Raw genomic sequence first — 8,174 nt, forward strand, 5'->3', positions numbered from 1 at the left:
TGCCCGTTATCAATAATGGATCCTCAACATCTTCATCAGCTGCAATAGCTAGGGTTTTTGTTAAACCTATATAACAAAGAGGTGGGTTCACAATCCTTCAACTTCGTCGAGACTTCCTTAACACTTGAGGTGGATTTGACCTACTAGATTATCCAATTTCAACCACCCTTGTTGAGGTATTGGTTTCCTCAATAACTCTTATTGAAGGTTCAGTAGTTTCGTTGGAAAGTTCACTTAACACAATTTTACTGCGGGGATTATGTTCTCTTACGTGATCCTCTTCTAAAAAGGTAGCATTTGTTGACACAAAAACCTTATAATCCTTAGAATCATAGAAGTAACCACCTATCGTTCTTTTAGGGTAACCTACAAATAGGCACAATTTTGAACGAGGTTCCAATTTCTTAGCATTTGCCTTAAGCACATGTGTTGGATAACCATAGATCCTGAAATGGCGTAAACTTCCTTTACGATCATTCCATAATTTCAAAGGTGTTCCTATAAACTTTTGGACAGAATGCAGTTCAAAATATAAGCTATAGTCTGTATTGCATAATCCCAAAATGGGTCCGGTAAGGAAGTATAACTCATCATACATAGAACCATGTCCAACAGGGTTCGATTTATTTTTTCTAATACACCATTTTGCCAAAGTGTACTAGATGCCGAGAGTTAGGATACAATTTCATGTTCTATCAAATAGTCTTGGAATTTTAGATCCAAATACTCTCCACCTCGATCAGATCTTTTAATGGTTATATTTAATATGTTTTCAATTTTGGCCTTATACTCCTTGAACTTTTCAAGGGCTTCAGACTTATGTTGCATTAAACAAACATACCTACCTAGAATAATCATCAGTAAAAGTGATGAAATATTCAAACATTCCTCTTGCCTTATCATTCATTGGACCATAGAGGGTTTTTTAGTCATTTTTCCTTCAAGGCATGACTTATACACAGATAAAGAATTTTCTTCTAACTCATTTAGAAGTCCATTCTTGACCAATCTCTCAATCCTATTGAGATTTATGTGTCTTAATCTTATGTGCCAAAATTGGGCATTTTCCTTAGGAGAAATTTTATGAGTTATCACGGTTTCAAACATTTCATTATTCAGGGCTGCTTTAGTTGCTAACAGTCTTAGCACATAAAGATTATCTTCCAGCTTAGTAGAATAAAGTTCTATACCATTCTTAGAAAAATGCTTTATTCATAGAAAAATATACCGAATATTCTTGTTCAATAGAAAAATATACAGAATATTCTTGTTCAATCAAACACTTTACAGAAATTAAGTCCTCTTTAAACCAGGAACAACAAATACATTTTCTAATAAAACATATCTATTTTGTAAAGTAAGCTAGAGTCCTCCCACTGCCATAGCTGAGACGACGTACCCAGTTCCAATACGCATCATCATCTCCTCAGCCTCCAGTTGCCACCAGAAACTAATTTCCTTAGATGAAGAACAAACATGGTTAGTGGTATTTGAATCTATTATCCAGGCTAAATCATCATTTTTCACCAAACAAGTCTCTAAAACAAGTAAATCATATTTATCTTGCTTGGTCTTGTTCTTTACTGCCAAGTATTTGTGAAATTGATTAGGATCCCAATCAATAAGCTTTCTTCTAACTAATCTAGATGAAATCCAATTTCAAACAATCGATTAGATGATGAAAATTGGTTGTTTGACTTAGCATACCCTTAATCATAATGCTCGTTAATTGCATGTTTATGAGAGGATTCTCACCTATGCTTATGATTAACATGATTTTAAAGACTTCCATTTAGATTCTAAATGAGATTAGCTAAGTATTAATTAGGGAATTGCATGTTTTCAATTTAACTGATAATCAATGATAGAGTAACAAAGAGTAGAAAAGACCTTTCCAAACTCAAGCTAGGATGTTTGTTAAATTGATATTCACACTTCGTGCACTCATTTCCCATTAGCATTCACAATTCCACTCCGTGCTATTTTATTTCACGCTTTTACATTTAAATTGAAATCATCAATCGCAAACCTCCTTGTTACCATACTATAAGCTTTTCAATTGAGAAATCGTATGGCTCTCTGTGGTTCAACTCGTACTGCACTATTCTATTAAGTTTGTGTAGGTACAAAATTGTATTTGATTTGGATCGTAGGGATTCGACACCCCTTTTCGGTCCGGTCAGTAATAAATATGAATATGATGTTGTTGCTTCTGTTTCTTCATCTCTCATGACATATGTGTTGTTTTCTAGTTTGCACAGTGCCTGTATTGTTCTTTAGAAGTTTGTTGTTGGCTATGTTGTCCTGCCCTAAAACAATAAATGTTAAAAAGGAAAGCTTGTTAGAGAATTGATATTGATAGTATAGTTTGTTAGAGAATTGGTATTGATAGTAATTTTTTAAGGTTGTCATGGGAGATGTCTTTTGGAATGTTGTTCAATTTGTCTTCCAAGATGTCATTGTAATTGTGGTTCCAAGCGTAATATTTTTTTTATGGCTGTAATTAACATCGTGTGTAACAAGTATCATTGTGTATTAGATAACATTTATTTAAAAGATAAACTATATCTAAATTATCAAGATAACAAATAATAGAGATAAAAGGAAAACACAAGAACTTATGTGGTTTGGACTATGTCTACATCTACAGGTGAAGATGACGAGTATTTCCACCAATATTCAAAAGATAGGATTACAAAAAAACGCATTCTCAAACACTCACCAAATATTCCATACACCCACATATTTTTGTTAGACGTATTTAAATAATAATATGCTTAATTAAAGTATGAGCCACGTATGTGGATTAATAATTTATCACATTGGGTTATTTTAAATGGGAACCCTAATTGAACTAGTATATAAAGAGAGTTTAAGGCTATGGATACCAAAACAATAAGCACTCAGTTTTTCTTGAATCTCATCTAGAGAGATCCCACTAAGGGCATTCGGAGTTTTGGTTGAGGAAGACCATAGTCATCCATCATCATCTTGAAGCTATCATCAATTTTGCAATGGAATCCGATATGTTATTCTTGAACATTTGGAATGAATGATCCTTGGATTTATCTATTCAATATAGATATAAAGTATTTATGCTAACAAATGGTATCCGAACATGAATTTCATATAGATTGTCGGTTTAAATTCGTTTACCATTGGTATGATTCAATTTCATTTTCGGTAAGGATGGTTAAAGAATTAAATAAAATGAAATAAGAAAAAAAAGGGCTGAAACACTCACTTCACGTCCACAATACGCAAGAAAGCAATCGGAGTTCGAAAAAAATGCACAACCAATAAGGTGTTTTGGCAGTCGGTTTTGGTTGAAAGCCTTGCCAGCTGTGGTGTGCGATCAAGGTTAAATGTCTTGCCGACGTGAATAATTTGGTATCTGGCCGTTTAAAGTACAATATGCTTTCCTTGTTGGTTGAAGTTGGGTTTTCTTCTTCTTCTTCTTATTTTTTCTTTTTTCTAAGATTAAAGTTGATTCAAAATCTTGTATTTATCAAGATTAAATCAAATCCGAATTTTAATTCCTTTTAATCAGAAATTGGTTCAAATTTATGAATTTAAATTTAGTTTTTAAATTAATTATTTTATGAATATTTAAATTTATATTTTGATTGATAATTTGGGAATTAGTGTAAATTAGATTAATCATATTGTGAATTTAAGTTAAGATTTGAATAATTATGTTGTGGTTTTTTCAAAGTTTGATTGATGATATTTGGTGATATTCACTTATTTATGTTGCTTTAATTATATTATGTGCATGCAATTATTAAGTGAATATTGGTAAAGAATATTTGGTGATCTTCCTCCTTTATTTTTGTACAATAATATTGTTATATTATTGGGTCTTATATTTTAGATTGGATTGGTCAAAATAATATGTTACCAAAGTAGCCTCTGTTATCTAGATTAATTTAATTCTAAAATATAAGATTTGTATATTCATGAATTTATGTGGATAATTATCGACTCAAAGGAAGATAATTATTTGGCCAAATTGTGGGTATGCATGTAATAATGAGTATGTGGCAATTATAAGGATTGCTCATGTGAAAAATAGTCAGTCCAAAGAAAGGCTATTTTTTTTACCGAGTTAATTGTTAGTACTTTGATTACTACGTTGAGAGTACCATTTACAGTTGGTGTTTTTGCCCAAAGGCTGGACATCAATGTTTTGCTAGGTATCTTGTTAAAGAAGCCCACCACATATATGAAATTATTTTGTTATATTTTAATTGCAGCATATGTTCTTTTTTGTTATTGTTTACTTGGTCTTACTTAAATATCTGGAAATCTGAGTTCAATCCCTAAGTTGAATGGATCGAACTTCAAGATTTGGAAGGAAAGCCTAGAGATACTTCTCGGGTGTATGAATTTGGACCTTGCATTAAGGACTGATGAACCTACTTCTACTGAGGAACAACCAAATACGACTAATATATAGAAATGGGAACGGTCAAATCGCATGTGTTTGATGATCATTAGGCACTCCATTCCAGAGTCTTTTTAGAGCTCTATCACGAAAAGTGAAATTGCCAATAAGTTCCTTGCTCATATTGAGAAATATTTTGCAAAAAAATGAAAAAGGAGAAACAAGTAGTCTTTTGACTACTTTAGCTTCTATGAGGTATAAGAGCAATGGAAACGTAAGGAAGTACATTATGAAAATGTTCAATCTTGCAGGTAAATTAAAGGCACTTGATGTCGAGATAAATGAAAATTTACTTGTGCATCTGGTACTTATCTCTCTTCCTGCACAGTTCACTCAGTTTAAGATAAGCTATAATACTCAGAAGGATATAATACTCAGAAGGATACATGGAGTATTAATGAGCTTATTTCACAATGTGTGCAAGAAAAAGATAGGATTAAGAGAGAAAGGACAGAAAGTGCTCATTTGACAATAGGCTTTCATGATAAAAGAAAATGAAATTTGTGGATGCTGTAGAAGGGACATCTCAACAGAATAAAAATAAGAAACAAGCTACTGAAAATCCTTATTTTTTCTGCAAAATGAAAGGTCACTTCAAAAAATATTGTCCCGAGTCGCCAAGTGGCGTGTAAAGAAGGGTAAACTTCTTACTTTGGTTTGTTATGAAGTTAAGTTAGCTTCTGTACCTACAGATACTTGGTGGGTAGATTCTGGTACTACTACTCACATAAGTATATCAACGCAAGGTTGCCTGTGGAGCCGACCGCCAAGTGATGCTAAAAAATTCATCTATGTGAGCTATGGCAAAGCAGTTCCAGTTGAAGCTATTGGGAATTTTAGATTACTTTTAAAAATTGGTTGTTATTTGGATATGAATGAGACTTCTGTTGTACCGTCATCTAGACGGAATTTAGTTTCTACTTCCAGTTTGGACAAATTTGGTTTTTCTTGTTCTTTTGGAAATAATAAAGTTAGTCTTTTTCAAGATTCTAAGCTTATTGGTACCAGTTCTTTGATTGATAGTCTATATATGCTTGATTCTTTTACATTATTTAACAAGATCCTGCTATCTAATTCATGTGGTACAAAGTGTAAATTAAATGAGAATTCCACTATGTTATGACATAAGTGTTTAGGTCACATCTCTAAACAGAGAATTCGGAGAGTCAGATGGAGTTCTTGATTCCCTTGATTTAAGTAACTTCAACGTTTGTGTGTAATGTATTAAGGAAAAACAAACAAACATAAGAAAATTAGATGTCAATAGATGCTTAGACGTCTTAGAACTAATACATAAAGACATTTGTGGGCCATTCCCTACGACCTATTGGAATGGACAACAATATTTTATTATGTTCATAGACAACTATTCAAGATATAGGTACCTATATTTAATTCATGAGAAGTCTCAATCTTTAGACGTTTTTAAGTCTTTCAAAGTTGAAGTTGAACTTCAACTTTGAAAGAAAATTAGGGCTGTCAAATCTGATCCTGGTGGTGAATATTACGGTAGATATGATGGATCGGGTGAACAACGTCCAGGGTCCTTTGCCAAATACCTAGAGGAATGTGGAAGCGTCCCGCAGTACACTATGCCGGGGAAACCCAACATGAATGATGTAGCAGAAAGGCAAAATAGAACACTTAAGGATATGGTAAGAAGTATGATTAGTCATTCTTCTATACTAGAATCCTTCTGGGTGAGGTACTAAAAACTGCAGCATATATCCTTAGTAGGGTACCTAGTAAAGTAGTAGCTAAAACCCCTCATGAGCCGTCGATAGGAAAGAAGCCTAGTATTAAGTATCTTCACATCTGGGGTTGTCCATCTGATGTAGGTCTTATAGGCCTAATGAAAGAAAATTAGACTCAATAACTATTAGCTGTTATTTTGTTGGGTATTCTGAGCACTCTCGAGGTTTCAAATTTTATGATCCCATTTCTAGATCATTGTTTGAGACAGAAAATGCTAGATTCCTTAAGGATGTTGAGTTTGGGAGGGGGAAAGATAACAAAAGGAAAGTTGTCTTTGAAGATGAATTAGTTTCTTTTCCTCATGTGGTTATAAATGAGTCAGGCTCCAATTCCTGACTTCATTATTGAACCAATTATTGAACAAGACAACATCGAAGTCCCCGTTGTTGAACCTGATGTTCAAACTCAATAACCTCAAGAAGTGCCACTAAAAAGATCTACTAGAGAGAGAAGAAGTGCAATTTCAGATGATTATATTGTGTTTCTTCAAGAACATCAGGATGATGTGGCCGTAATGGAAGATGATCCAATAAATTTCCAACAAGCTTTACAAAGTTCTAACTCTCAAAAGTGGATAAATGCTATGGAAGAGGAAATAAAATCCATAAAAGACAATGACGTTGGGAACTTGTCGAACTACCATCAAGAGTGAAGCCCATAGATTATAAATGGATATTTAAAACCAAAAGGGATTCACATGGCAATATCGAAAGATATAAGGCTCGTCTTGTTGCAAAGGGTTTTACTCAAAAGGAAGACATTGATTACAAAGAGGTTTTCTCTCCGGTTTCATCGAAAGACTCTTTTAGGGTAATTATAGCACTGGTAGCTCACTTTGATTTAGAGTTGCATCAAGGATATAAAAACTGCATTTCTCAATGGGAACATTGATGAGACGATTTATATGGTGCAACCAGAAAACCTTGTGTCTGGTAATTCAAAGCCTATGGTGTGCAAATTGAAGAAATTCATCTAGGGTCTCAAGCAAGCCTTTTGTCAATGGTATCACAAATTCCATGAAGTGATAACCTCCTTTGGTTTTGAGATGAATATAGTGGAAGATTGTGTATATCACATGTTCAATGGGAGTAAATCAATCTTTCTGGTGTTATATGTCGATGACATACTCATAGCTAGTAATGATGTAGGTTTATTGCATGACACTAAGAGATTTCTCAAAAAGAATTTTAAGATGAAGGATATTGGTGATGCTTCTTTTGTATTAGGAATTGAAATACTACGTGATCGTTCACGGTATTTTGAGATTGTTACAAAAGAATTGAAAAGATTTTGAGTAAATTTGGTATGAAAGATTGCGCATCAGGAGATACTCTGATCGCTAAAGGTGATAAATTTAATTTAGGTCGGAAGGTTCTCTATGCATCGGCCATTGGAAGTCTAATGTATGCTCCAGTATGTACATGACCAGATATTATCTTCACAGTTGGAGTGTTAGGCAGATATTTGAGCAACTTGAGGATGGATCATTGGAAAGTAGCCAAACAGATTTTGAGGTATTTATAGAGAACAAAAGATTATATGCTCACTTATCGGAGATAAGAAGTTTTGAAAATCATTGGGTATTATGATTCTGATTATGCAGGATGCCAAGACACTTTTCAATCCATTTCAGGCTATATCTACATGTTGGCTAGAAGAGCTATATCCTGGAAAAGTGTTAACAAACACTTATGGCTTCTCATACAGTGGTTGCAAAGTTTATAGCATATTATGAGGCATCCAATCATGGAATATGGTTGCGAAATTTTGTCACTAGGCTGCGGATAGTGGTTGGCATAGAAAGACCACTAAAATAATTTTGTGACAATAAGTCGATAGTAATGTATTCTAACAACAACAAAAGCAATACAAAGTCAAAGCATGCAAACATAAAGTTTCTAGTTGTTAAAGAAAGAGTTCATAATGATCAAATTTCGATCGAACATATAGGAACAAACTCTATGGTGGTAGA

The sequence above is a fragment of the Benincasa hispida genome, chromosome 11, assembly GCF_027475165.1.
Source record: "Benincasa hispida cultivar pf3 chromosome 11, pf3_genome.v1.1, whole genome shotgun sequence".
Classification (NCBI taxonomy): Eukaryota; Viridiplantae; Streptophyta; class Magnoliopsida; order Cucurbitales; family Cucurbitaceae; genus Benincasa; species Benincasa hispida.